Here is a 12702-nt window from a genome sequence, read left to right on the forward strand (position 1 = left end):
TTTCGCCTTAGCGCAAGCTGAAGTCCAAATACACGACAAATGCGTTCGCAAAAGACACCGTTGCGTTGACCTGTAAGTGCTTACCTGTAATTCAATCTACTAACTTCCAGCACACGCTAATTTAGCGACTAACTTAGCGTGAGCACATGCTAACTTAGTCAATAAGTTAACCTGTGCTTAATCAGTAAGTTAGCATGTAGTATTGCCAGTCTAACACAACGGTGCGCCTTTGCTGCGCAGCTCGGGAATACCAATCGCCTAATTTTCTCTCAGGGTGTGCCCGTCTACTGACTGATATCTTGCGTTTAACTCTCGGCGGCGGAGTGCAAAATATTAAAAAAAAAAGCGCTTGTCAAATTTTGGTACACATTATAGCGTGATGGTCAAAGTTAGTTCTAAGCACAGAGCCCTCTACGCCAGCTTCGTGTTCATTCGGAACGTTATTCTGCAATCAATCAATCAATCAATCAATCAATCAATCAATCAATCAATCAATCAATCAATCAATCAATCAATCAATCAATCAATCAATCAATCAATCAATCAATCAATCAATCAACTTTGCGAGCGATCATGTAAGCGTACGGATTTCGACGGTATATTGAATTGTTACAAACGGTATCGTAGTGACATTGCATGGCGTAGCCCGCTGGAGGAGGTGGTGTTCGTACACTCCCTCCCGTGATTTTTCAAATTTCAAAAAAATAAAAAAAACGCACACATATAAACGCGCGCGCGAACATGCATAAATGTTCGTTGACATCCCCTCGCCATGAAAAACATTTCCTGTCTACACCCCTGCGCAGTGAAAAGAAACTTGGTCTGAAATAGCTATTTGTGCAGGACACATACTCTGGGGAAAAAGGGCAACGCGTAGCACGGAAATGTTTTTAAGTGCTGCCCGCGCTGTGCATGTTTTGCACGTGCCCGTGCTTATCCCGGGTCGAAAGCGAGCTATCAGCGGCAGACCGTTGTCGAGTGACGATGCCCTTGATAGAGGCGGCCAAACAAGCAGTCGATGACCTACTCTCTGGCGGCGGCGGCGGCTCCCCGGACTTCCCGCGATAATCGAAGCGGCGTGGGGAGTGCCGTTTCCGGGAATTTGGTGCGTACTACACACACGGACGACACCGGTGGTTGTCTCTCACATCCGACGCCGCAACAATCCAAGGTCGGAAGCAGGAGGTCACGTTTACTTCGGAGTTGCCGCCAGTATCAAACAAACGCGATCAAAACGAGGGTGAAAGTTATCACTGTTCGGTAATGCTATTGTAGAACGTATACCGTTACTGTCGCCTGTCTGCCTGAACCGCAAAATTTCATTCAGTCGACCTGACGGTGTACCACTGCGCGGTCATGAGTTCACACGAAATTGACTTTCTGCGCTCACGAAGTTGACGCTCTCAAAATTTTCACGAGAGGTTTCTGTGTTTTCAGCACGCCGAGATTCCCTAAATGTAGTCGAAATCTGACGTTCTACATTAGAAAAAAATTCACAGAGTACTTCACTGTCAAGCATCGGTAAAGCCTTGTTTAGGTTTCTCCGGATTTGTTTTGTACTATTTGATGTGATCAGTTGCCAATCATCGCATCTTATAATAAACGCGCTCTTTCGCTCTTGCACGATGCATACGCACAATCCTTGTTTCTTTTATTATTTATTTTATTTACATATACTGTCATCTTGCATAGCAAGATATTGCAGGAGTGAGTGCATACGTACACTAAAAGTACAATATGAAAAAGGGTCTGTGCATTGAAAAACAAGAACTATATCAGGAAAGTATACACAGCTCATCGATGAACGTAGCTTCTTTACAGAATCACTATCTGTCCTGTGCGCCCCTGTATGGCCTTATCAATGTCTAAGAAAATGAAAAAAAAAAAAATGAAAGGAACAATCCACACGCAGCCATCTTCAGGTTATGCGACTCCTCAAGCATCCAAAACCACGATATTCCCGACGGCGTTCATTCAATACCTCGTTGTATGAGCTCATTGTATGAGGTTTAACGAACACCATTTCAATTCAATTCAATTCAATTCAATTTTATTTCATCTCAAGGATGAGGGCAGGCTCGGGAGAAAAGTGACGTTTGTCACTTGAGGAGAACCCGAGCCTCCCTAATACATGGCAAGCAACGAGGACATGGGTGAATATAGACCATGAAATATAGGCCATTAACATATAGGCAATGAACATAGACCATGAAATGTTTGGCGCAGTACAAGTGGAAAAGATACACGTACAGTAATGCTATGTACAGAGACTAATATACGTAAACAGTTTCTTACTGCACAAATTCCGAAGTACAATGTTGGAGTACTAGATGTCGCGTCTAAACCGAGCTCCTTTTTGACTTCTAGTAAAAATTTGAAAACTTTGTTCTCTTTATATATAAAAAAGAATTGGGCCCACTGCTGCAGTAAGCAGGTACTCCATTTTGTCGAGCCCCTCAGAACAGAAGACTTAGCTGAGCAGTGCAGAAGAAAGCTACAATTTTCAAGCTTGCAGCGACTAGAAGTTCTAGCCCTGACCACGTGGCTCGCAGCGCGATTTTTTTTTTTTTCGCTTCATTTTAGACATTTCAGAGATTCGCTTCGAACATTCCGTGTAGCACTGCCGTCCGGCCTCGAGTATATTTTAATGCTTGCTCTATTGTGAGCTAACGGGTTCTTAACTTAACAGTGTTATTTTTCTGCTGTGCGGCTTGTCAACGCAAGGAAAAAGTTCTAAAGACGACAAAAACAATGAGCGTCAAGTGCATTTCTCTGAAAGTTAAATGGTAGGCGTGCTTAAAATATCGAGAGTTGGGTGCTCGTCAAGCTTGTGGTCGATCCGTGCATTCTGCTGTCGCGCAGGAACTAGACCCAAGATCCAATGTCCGATAAGTGAGACTAAACGAGGAGTTCACGAAACGGAGAGCTCGTCGTGAGACAACGCCATTTAAAAATTGGGATGATAGCCTTCGAATTCGTGATTTCATCTTTCGTTCAAGCTTAAGTGTCATTAATGGCCGTACAGATGGCAGGATACTTGAGGCAAATCGTGAAACCATGGTCTAGGACAGTGGAAATGTTTTACTATTTTGTGCTAGCAGTGGACATAATGAATTCAGTTTCATGGAAATTGCTGAGGAATTGTACAGTATTCTTAACCCTTGTTGAAACATGGATAGGTTTAGACAGCACACTGAAAACTTTTCTCCTCAGATTAGGTTAGGTTAGCTTCTCTTGAAACCACTTCCATTTTAGTCGATGTGCTCATGCCATATTACCACAATTGTTTATCAGAATGCTTCCCATTTACTGCATCACAGTGTAATCAGCCGTATTTTACTTGGATAAAAGGCTAAAACAAAAGAAGGTGATTTTATCGCTCTTTCATTGCCACAATCGTAATTAACTGTGCACTGTGCTCAGCTTTTTCTTTCTAATGCGGATAATATAAGTTGTTAGAGTGGAACACCGCTTTAGGCTCATTTACACACGCTTGATGCTAGTATACTTCTCGTTTTGGTATTGAGTACCGTTTCCACGGCATTAAGCTCTACTTGCAAACATACTAACTTCGTAACTGCCAGAGTGCATTAACAACAAAACATGTTACGTTTCAAGTTAGAAATGTTGCTGCATCAGGTCGTTACAAATCTCACTATGGTGTCAAGCTAATGCTAAGCGCTAGCAAGCAGGAACCACACAAGGAAATTACTGCGCGTATTTTCGCAAATGCGATGAGAACGCCTCGAACGTAGTCCTCCGCCTCCTCATAACGACGTCCAACCAGCGTCCCCTCGGTCTCGGGATGACTAACACCTTTGGGGAGTTACGAGAAGCTCATCTTAATAATCAATACTTGCGCCTGAGCAAAACACCCGCGGGGAGCCGCCATCTGACCCGCTTACACTTATCCAACACTACACAGAGGGAAGAACGGGTCCGCATCCCCGAAGCATGGCGCTTCGCACGTCATGTGCAGCCCCTTCCGAACAATATGACTAAAGACACTCATGATGGCCGCCGTCTTGCGCGGGCGGAGGCAATCTCACAACAATATGGCCATAAGCCAGGTGTCTTCTACGTATATGCAGCTAGCCCACACCATGGGGGTTGCTACACGGCGGCCGTCATCCACCGAAACACCACAGTTCAGGGTCTTACTTTCCGTGCCCAAAACATTACATTTGCGACGGCGATCGCCATTGCACTGGCCGCCGCAGATCTAGAGTCCCGGGTCATTATCGCTGATTCCAGGGGCGCCTGCCGCATATTGAGCCAGGGTATGTTCCATACCGCGCTTTCAAAATCCTCCACGTATGCGAGTACACAAGGTATCCGACCGGTCGTATCATCGTGTGGGCTCCGGCTCATGCGGGCCTTCAGGGGAACGAGGCAGCCGATGATTCTGTCCGCGAGCTTACTCACCGGACATCACCTCATCCGCAGCCAGCTCCGGAACCCAGTATCAACCCGGCCACCACCTTTAGTGAAATCACCTCTCATCAAACCTCCCATGGCCTCCAGCTCCCCCCCCCCCCCCTGTAAGTGACTCACCAAGGCAGAGGAGCACTGGCTTCTCCGCCTGTTCAATACGGTACTGTGCCCGGCAGTATTGAAGCATTTTAATTCTGCTTTCTCGGGTGCGTGCCCGCACTGTGAGGAGGAGTTTTCGGACCCTTCCAAATCCTACCTACCCGCCCCACTTCCACCCTACCCGAGAGGACTGGGAAGCTTTCCTTCTCGGCTGCTCCGACCTCCAAGCCCAACAGGCACTAGGGATCTCTCCTAGTGTTTGTGAGGGACGGGCCCTTCCCACTCGCCCCAACCATACCCTCTGAGTGTAAATAGTTAAATAAATGTTTTCCACCACAACCGGAACTACTTTTTTCTTACAAGACTTAAGGCCATAAATCGAGAAGGGAAACTGCCTTGACTGTCTACCGATTCGTCACGAATGATCACTTCAATGCGTGAAAGGCTTGTGAAAACGTTGTCTTCATAGAGGGGCGCTATCGTCCTTTTACCATCGCCTCCTCTTGTATTGTCTCTTCGTCACGCACCAAAAAGCGCGTGCCATTTTCACACTGCAACACTGACTGCAATAACGCGTTGGAGTAGAATAACTGTCAGTCGCACGTAGCAAAGGGCAAAACAACGTGCCCGTTTTCTAAACAAGCTAAACGAGCTCCTATCGTGTCGCACGCCGCCGTTTCATCATATAGAGCCAGCTGACTGGTTTCCCGCGTATACGAGAAACAAACATTGTTTCATACTTATTTTCATTTTTCCGTCCAGCAACTGTTCTGACATTAACCTCGTCGCTAAGGGCGCTACAGAGCCACATGTTTCGCAGCTACGTGCGGCTCAGCCTTGCCAATATATTATCCCTATCCTTAGAAAAAATTAAAGGAAACAAGCACACGTACGAGGCACGAAACAATCCGGACAAGTAAGTCATTTGTACGGAGGTGCTAGCCGAGTGATTCGGCCTAAGCTGCCATCGCTTCTGCCCTTCAGCGAACGTGCTTTGCCGTGAAAGCTGACGCGCGCCCGGCACGCCCTCGTGAGGCTTCTTCGGGCCGGCAGCGTCGGGACGCGATGGTTGCGACACGCCGCGTTACGCCTCTCGCCGTGTTTTCGTTAAAGTCCCGGCACCTCTGGCGCTTTCTCTCTTTTTTTTTTTTCCGCGTCCAGGCCATTTTCTGCTTCAAGGGCGAAACAAGCGCTGCTGGCCGACAAATGCTAAGTGCCGAACGGGCAATTTGTTCGTACGCGACACCAAACGGCGCGGCTGAGCGCAGCCTTTCTTTTTCTCGATGCGGTCCGCGTACCCTCTAGCTCTTCTTCTCTAACGAGTGAAAGAAAAAAAAGACAAAAAAAAAGGCAAAGGAAGGAGCTGATGAGGCCAATCGAGCAGCGTTCCAATGTGTAAACAGGTTTCGGACACGAATATTATCGGTACTTTGTGATCACGCGCACTCGCATCTGTACACCGAGGGGTGCGAGGTCTGATGACGATGCTAGAATAACCAGTGTATTCTGTGTGCAGTACCATGGCCGAAGAGCGTCTAGCGGTAAACAGAGTGAGAGCTGGTGTATGACAGTGGCAATCAAATGAATAAACAGGAGCTTTAACCTGGATTCATTGATGATTACCTCGATAGCGCTAATTGATCCATCAGCTGTAAGCGTTACTGCGTCGTTTATGTCACGCTTTCCCTCTAAAGCGGTCGGAAAGATGTGAAAAACTTGAACTTCAAACGGCACGCACACTGAACGCAACTGTAGGGGTGACCGAGATGACCAGGACAGGGACATCGACAGGTTCTAGAATGTAAATGGGGATTGGTGGTCGCATTCCAGCGAGCGGTAAACATATCCAGCAGCCAGAATGAATTGAAAGAGAAAGAAAAGGAAGGCATGCATGGCTTCCGTAGCTAGACCAGTGTACGTGAGTGACAGGAGGGGGGAGAAGTCCTGCGGAGGAGACCATCCGGGAACTCACCTGCGCCGCCGCACCCGCCGCAGTCTCGACTAGTGAGCTTCTGGCGCTCGGGTGTCGGTCGGCGGCACGTGCGGGAAGCCCCGACCGCCACACTCGCACACACCTCCCCGCTGCCCCGCAGGAACAACTGATGCCAGGGGCGCCCCCCGGCGGAGACCTCGGCGGGACGCCTTGAACGGCGGCGGCGGCGGCGGCGGAAGCAAGCGAAGCGATAAGAAGAAGACGCCGCGACGAAGGTTGGCGAGGGCACCAGCACAGGTGAGCAGCCAGCGGGCTGCGGCCAACGGGACTTCACCGGCGGGTCAACGGTCGTCCGGCTCACTACCGTGCTACGCGCACCAAAATCGAACGAAACAAGGTTTCGTGATAAGGGTGCATGGGCAGCCAAACTGGTGGCGGTATAGAGGGCCCAGTGCTTTCTCTGGCAACAAAATCTATATGTTGGTTCGGTGGCTACGCATTCATCTTGGTGGAAAAGGCGCTCGAGCATCATGGACGAAATGACCCGCCACGGTAGTCTAGTGGTTATGGCGCTAAACTGCTGACCAGTAGGTTGCGGGATCGAATCCCGGCCGCGGCGGCTGCATTTTCATTGAGGGCGAAAATGTTTGAGGCCCGTGTACCTAGATTTAGGCGCACGTTAAGAACCCCAGGTGGTCGAAAGTTCCGGAGCCCTCCACTACGGCGTTCCCCATAATCATATCGTGGGTTTGAGACGTTAAACCCAGATATTATTATTATCATGGACTAATAATAATAATAATAATAATAATAATAATAATAATAATAATAATAATAATAATAATAATAATAATAATAATAATAATATAATATAAAATCTTGGAGGACGCTTGAGCTTCGCCTTCAAGAGTGCAACGCGATAGCTTAATCAGGCCCCGTGCGCATCGCCTTCCCAATCGCTAGGCTGGCTTGGTTCTCGGTGCGTGCCTCAAACGTGTCGCAAGGAAACGAACGTCTGTGCGCGTAACATTGGCAGTTTCAAACTACCTAGAATGCCTACTACAAGTACAGTTGCACTGTGCCCACTCCGCCATAATTCTTCCTCTTGCGAATCAGCGAAGGGCCCACTACGCGTCCGTAAGGCAACACGCGAACCTACGCAGCTGCTCATTTTGTTCATGCTCTTGTTGCTGATGATGGCTGAATATGACTGAGGGCCAGTGTTGTATGCGTTACCGAAAAAAAGTAACTAAATACGTTACTCGTTACGCTAAAGAAAAAGGAACGCGTTACCACCCTGCGTTACCACTAAAAAAAGTTAACGCGTTACCGTTACCGTTACCGAAAAAAAGTAACGGACGTTACCTCCGCCGTTACTCCATAGCCAGAAATCTTAATCAGTGCGTCTTTCCCTCAAGAACCTACAATAGATACTTTATAAAACTCATATTTATATATCACGTTAAAGTTGTCGCCCAAACAAAAATGTAACCCCAAATACTGATTAAACGACAATAATTGGCACAAATGTGCCGTATCTTCGTAGTACTATAGTGGCCTAAAGTTGCCTGTATAGTTACTTGTGATGGCTTCTAACTCTGTGGCACACGGAGAAGCTGTTTTTCGGAGTGGGTTTCATCATCAACGCTCTCTGAAATGAAAACATCACTGAACAAACTTGCACTAATTATGACAGCGCGCTCCTGCTACCAAAATCAATGCGCAAATTTTGTAGCAATAAAGGAATGCCTAAATGGCATAAATCTGGAGCAAGGAAAGAAGTATTCATTTTAAAGGCTCGTTTTTCTTTGTTATACACAATATTAATGAGCACTAACAGACAATAATACCAAGGAAAGTATAGGGGATGTTATTAGCAGTAAATGTAAGGTAAATGTGAAGAAAGAAAAGTGGATGAAAAGATAACTTGCCGCGGGCAGGGACCGAACCTGCGACCTTCAAATAACGCGTCCGATGCTCTACCAATGAGCTACCGCGGCGGCCATCCCCCCGAACACCTTATAGGAGAATCTGGAGAAAAGCATTTGCGCACATAAAAAAGTTGCTATTTTTCGATTTGACTTGTACAATTGCCACAAATATTGCGACTGCTTACATAAAAGCGTTCAAGGTCAGCCTCGCTTGCTCAGGAGTTCAATAACCAGAAACGTAGGCGCAGTTGAAAATATCAAGAAGCAAAACTAATTTTGAATAAGAAGTTTATAGACAGTGATAGAGTAGTAGAGGAACAGTTCTCTAATGTAACTACAAACCGCTGAATAAAAGCAACAGCTGCATTTCAAAGCTTTAATCGGACAGCTTGACTCGCTTATTAGCGAATACGTCCGCACCTGTATATGCATACGCTAAATAGGAGCTCGACGGACGCACTATATGGTACTCCTGTATTCAGTTTGCAAGGGCGTAGCCAAAGGGGGGGGGGGTTCAAACACCCCCGAAAAATTTCAGTTTTGCTTGCGTATATATACACGTTACACATAAAACACACGCACCAACATACATAAAGTATGGTTGAATTCTGGTTACGCCCCTGACTTTCAGGAAGCCCGCTCATGGCGATGCCATGCAGTACCAAAGGCAGACAGTCGCTCATCCTCATTTGGCGATTATGTTCAGAAGGGATTTGTGAAGAAGTCATCCGCGGTTGTGCTGGAGCTCACACCGAGTCTTTTATGTCCGCAAGCCGAGCAGATCTCGACAGCTCGCTTTTGACGGTTACAAGGACCGCATACACTTCGCTTCATCGACAATCAACAACAACTTGAACCTCGATAGCAAGGTAGCCGAAATTATAGCAAATCCGTTTATGAAATTTCGGCAATTCGCTCCCCCTTGAGATTTCTCCCGCGCAAAAAAAGGGCACGCCCATGCGATGCGGCTTTGTCGATGCTTGGCGGACCGACAGCCGTCGGCCGCAGCGGCAAAATAACGCCTGACGAGCTCTGATAAAGGCACTCCTGCAAGACGTGTCAATTTTGTGTAAGACTGCGAGTATAATTGGAATTGAAAGTAACGAGTAACGTGACACCTCACGTTACCGAAAAAATTGTAACGAAAGTACGTTACCCGTTACAGTTCCGAAATAGTAACGAGTACGTTACTTAGTTACTGAAAAAAGTAACGCGTTACCGGTAACGCCGTTACTTGTAACGCGTTACCGCCAACACTGCTGAGGGCTTTGTAACGGGTGGGCCTTTAGAACACCCACTCCTTGCGCAGTTCACATGTTTGGACGTCTGGCGCAATTCTTCGCATCTGTCAGTTATTAAGCCCCGCCGCGGTGGTCTAGTGGTTATGGCGCTCGACTGCTGACCCGAAGGTCGCTGGATCGAATCCCGGCCGCGGCGGCTGCGTTTTCGATGGAGGCGAAAATGTTTGAGGCCCGTGTACTTAGATTTAGGTGCACGTTAAAGAACCCCAGGTGGTCGAAATTTCCGGAGACCTCCACTACGGCGTCTCTCATAATCATATGGTGGTTTTGGGACGTTAAACCCCATGTATTATATCAGTTGTTAAGGAGACTCTTCTCACTACATGACGTTCTTATAGTGTTTTTTTTTTTTTCCGAAGCAGTTCCATGCAATGGCGTGGCTCTGTGGTAGAACACCTTCCTGCCGCGCAGAAGGCCTGGGTTCGACTCTCACTCAAACTAAAGATTTTTTATGATTTATTTATTTGCATCTTTCTAAATTTTTTGGTCACGGACAACGCTGATTTTTCGGTCACAACCAACGACGCCGACGTCGGCGCCGATGCCGCCACCGGAATTTCTGCGTAACGAGCTCTTTAACGCTATCGCTTTAAAATAATAATATCTGGGGTTTTACCTGCCAAAACCACTTTATGATTATTAGACACGCCGTAGTGGAGGGCTCCGGCAATTTCGACCATCTGGTGTTCTCCTACGCACACTGACATCGCAAAGTATACGGGCCTTTAGCACTCCTCCATCGGAATGCAACCGCCGTGGCCGCGATCGTACCCGCCATTTTCGGTTCAGCAGCCAAGCACCGTAAGTACTGTACCACCGCGACGGACAACACGGACGAAAGAAAGGGAGGACGACACGACGACACTGACGCTAAAATCATCGTCAGAAGCAGCACGTTTAATGCTTCAATATTCGGGTCCGCTGGAACCCAGTGTCATGTCAAGGTCATTTGCTCTAGTGTAAGGGTTCCATTACTTCAAGCATCGGTATTCTGTAAACTCTTCCAAACTCGTAGGGCTTTCCATTATAATAGACCCAATACTTCCAAAGGTAGCGTACTTTGCGAACTTTGGGTGTGATAACAGAGGAACTGACGGCTGGGTGAGTGAGTACTGATTCATTATTTGAGTCGGATGCTGTCATACTTTCGTATCTCTTCTAGATGATGCCCTTTCAGTATTCGTGGGCGTTTCGCCTCAAGGCAAAAGAAGATGAGCGAGAAAGGCCGTTTGGCAGTGATCGATGTCTTTGTAATCTTATTAAAACAAAAAAGCAAAAAAAAAGAAAACCGAAGTGGGAAACTTATGTCTTCGTGCACAACAGAGAGCACTAGTTTTTTTTTGTCACAGACGATCACTACATGACCTTTCGAACGCTACAAGATGGTGACCCATCTGCGATAACGTGCCTTGGCCTGGTGACTACACAGTTGCATCTCGATACCGCGAATGTGTGAACGCCTAATAACTTTACTAAAGCTGTAGCCGTGTCTCGAGCATTTTAAATGCTTGTGTGAAACAAAATATGATAGCTTTACGAGGAACCAAAATGTGAGCGTCTTATACGTTTAAAATTCTAATTACCATCTTGGACATCGACGAAACAACAGGGTGAACGGGCGTTCCTATTACACTGCTTCAAGTTTGCACGTACCTGCCTTTTTGCTTGTAAGGGCATTACCATTCCGGTTCAACGTTATTTGCAGTTACTCCAAGCAGTCATTCGTTTTTCGTAACAAACTTTGTACTGACGCGTGCTATTCACCCCATTTAACGGAACAACAATAAGTTAACTGGCTAATGTTCAGTGTTCCTTTCCTTGTGTTTCTTCGATCCTTTCGTATTCCCGTGGCAAAGCATCTCTAGAATGTACGCCGAGCTAATGTCCATTGTAATGAAAGTTCACCCAGTCTAAAACTTTTCTCAACCAACGAGTGTAGGGCTGAGATCTTATAAGAAAGCTGATGACAAAGAAAAAAATGGGGATGAAAGAAGTACGCAGGGGTGCGCGGTTAAAGATTTTTTCCCTGGCGGAGTGGCCGGAACGCTGGATAATAATTTCAATGGAGAAAGAAAGGAGGCTATGGCACCAACTTTCGGATCCCAAACTTACGCCTTGCTTGACGTAAGATCAGCTTTACTTCGCGAAAGGAGGGCAAGCAGCGGAGTACTTTCCCCGCTGCATGGCCGAGGCCCTTGAACGTGCGATGAAGTCTCAATGAGGCGCAGCCGACCCGATATGTGCATTTATTTTTTACCTGCTCCGTGAGACGTGTGATCGATCGATGGCAAACCGAATAGGCCTGCGCTCGCATCAACAACAAAATTTTTTGAACGTTAGTATTGTTCGCAAGAGAAAAAAAGTTTCACTCGATGACGATGCTGGACGTATAATTGGAGAAGCCGGCCGTCCAACAGCAAATAACACTTACGAAGTCAAAGCTTCGTGAATTTTCGCCCGCTGTTCCGGAGCAGCTCTGCGCGGCACCGGACATAATACGCATGGCAAGTGCTAGAATGAAACGCAGGGATCGCATGACCGCGCTGAAGTGGTGGTGTGGGAGGGCAGCACGTTTTGAGATTGCCTTGCGTAGTTTAAAGGGGTACTGACACAAAATTTCGCGGCCAAGATAGCCTGCGGGATCGATTCCTGTGAACATGCGTATATCATTTGCAAAATACCAACAGCGAATATAGCTTGGAAGGTACTTTAAATGAATTTTGACGTTTGCATGAGCGATCAACACCCTCGCGCTGTTGACACCCTCAAAGGTGACCCTCGGTGACCCCCCTACTTCCCTCACGTGACCACGCTGCAACATGTTATGATGACGTCATAGCCGCCACATTTCTTTTCTTTTTTTTTTTGCCGCGTTCGCCCCTGCAGCCTACTTCTCGGCGGCTGCTCGCGAACCGCGCGGAAGTGCTTCACAATTCTGTGTGCTGACGTGATAGAGCGCTGCGCCCGCTAGGTGGTGATAGCTGCACCCGGAGGCTTGTCGCTT

General features: G+C 47.1%; 1 protein-coding gene across 1 annotated transcript in view; it reads right to left on the bottom strand.

Annotated features, from left to right (window-relative positions):
- LOC119394662 (proclotting enzyme) overlaps positions 1-6618 on the bottom strand; it is a 32759-nt gene extending 26141 nt beyond the window's left edge. The window contains exon 1 of the mRNA XM_049416302.1: positions 6506-6618. The gene's annotated coding sequence lies outside the window, so the exon portion shown is untranslated. The remainder of the gene's footprint in view (positions 1-6505) is intronic.
- Positions 6619-12702: the final 6084 nt, after the last annotated feature.

The sequence above is a fragment of the Rhipicephalus sanguineus genome, chromosome 5 (assembly GCF_013339695.2).
Source record: "Rhipicephalus sanguineus isolate Rsan-2018 chromosome 5, BIME_Rsan_1.4, whole genome shotgun sequence".
NCBI classification, from domain to species: domain Eukaryota; kingdom Metazoa; phylum Arthropoda; class Arachnida; order Ixodida; family Ixodidae; genus Rhipicephalus; species Rhipicephalus sanguineus.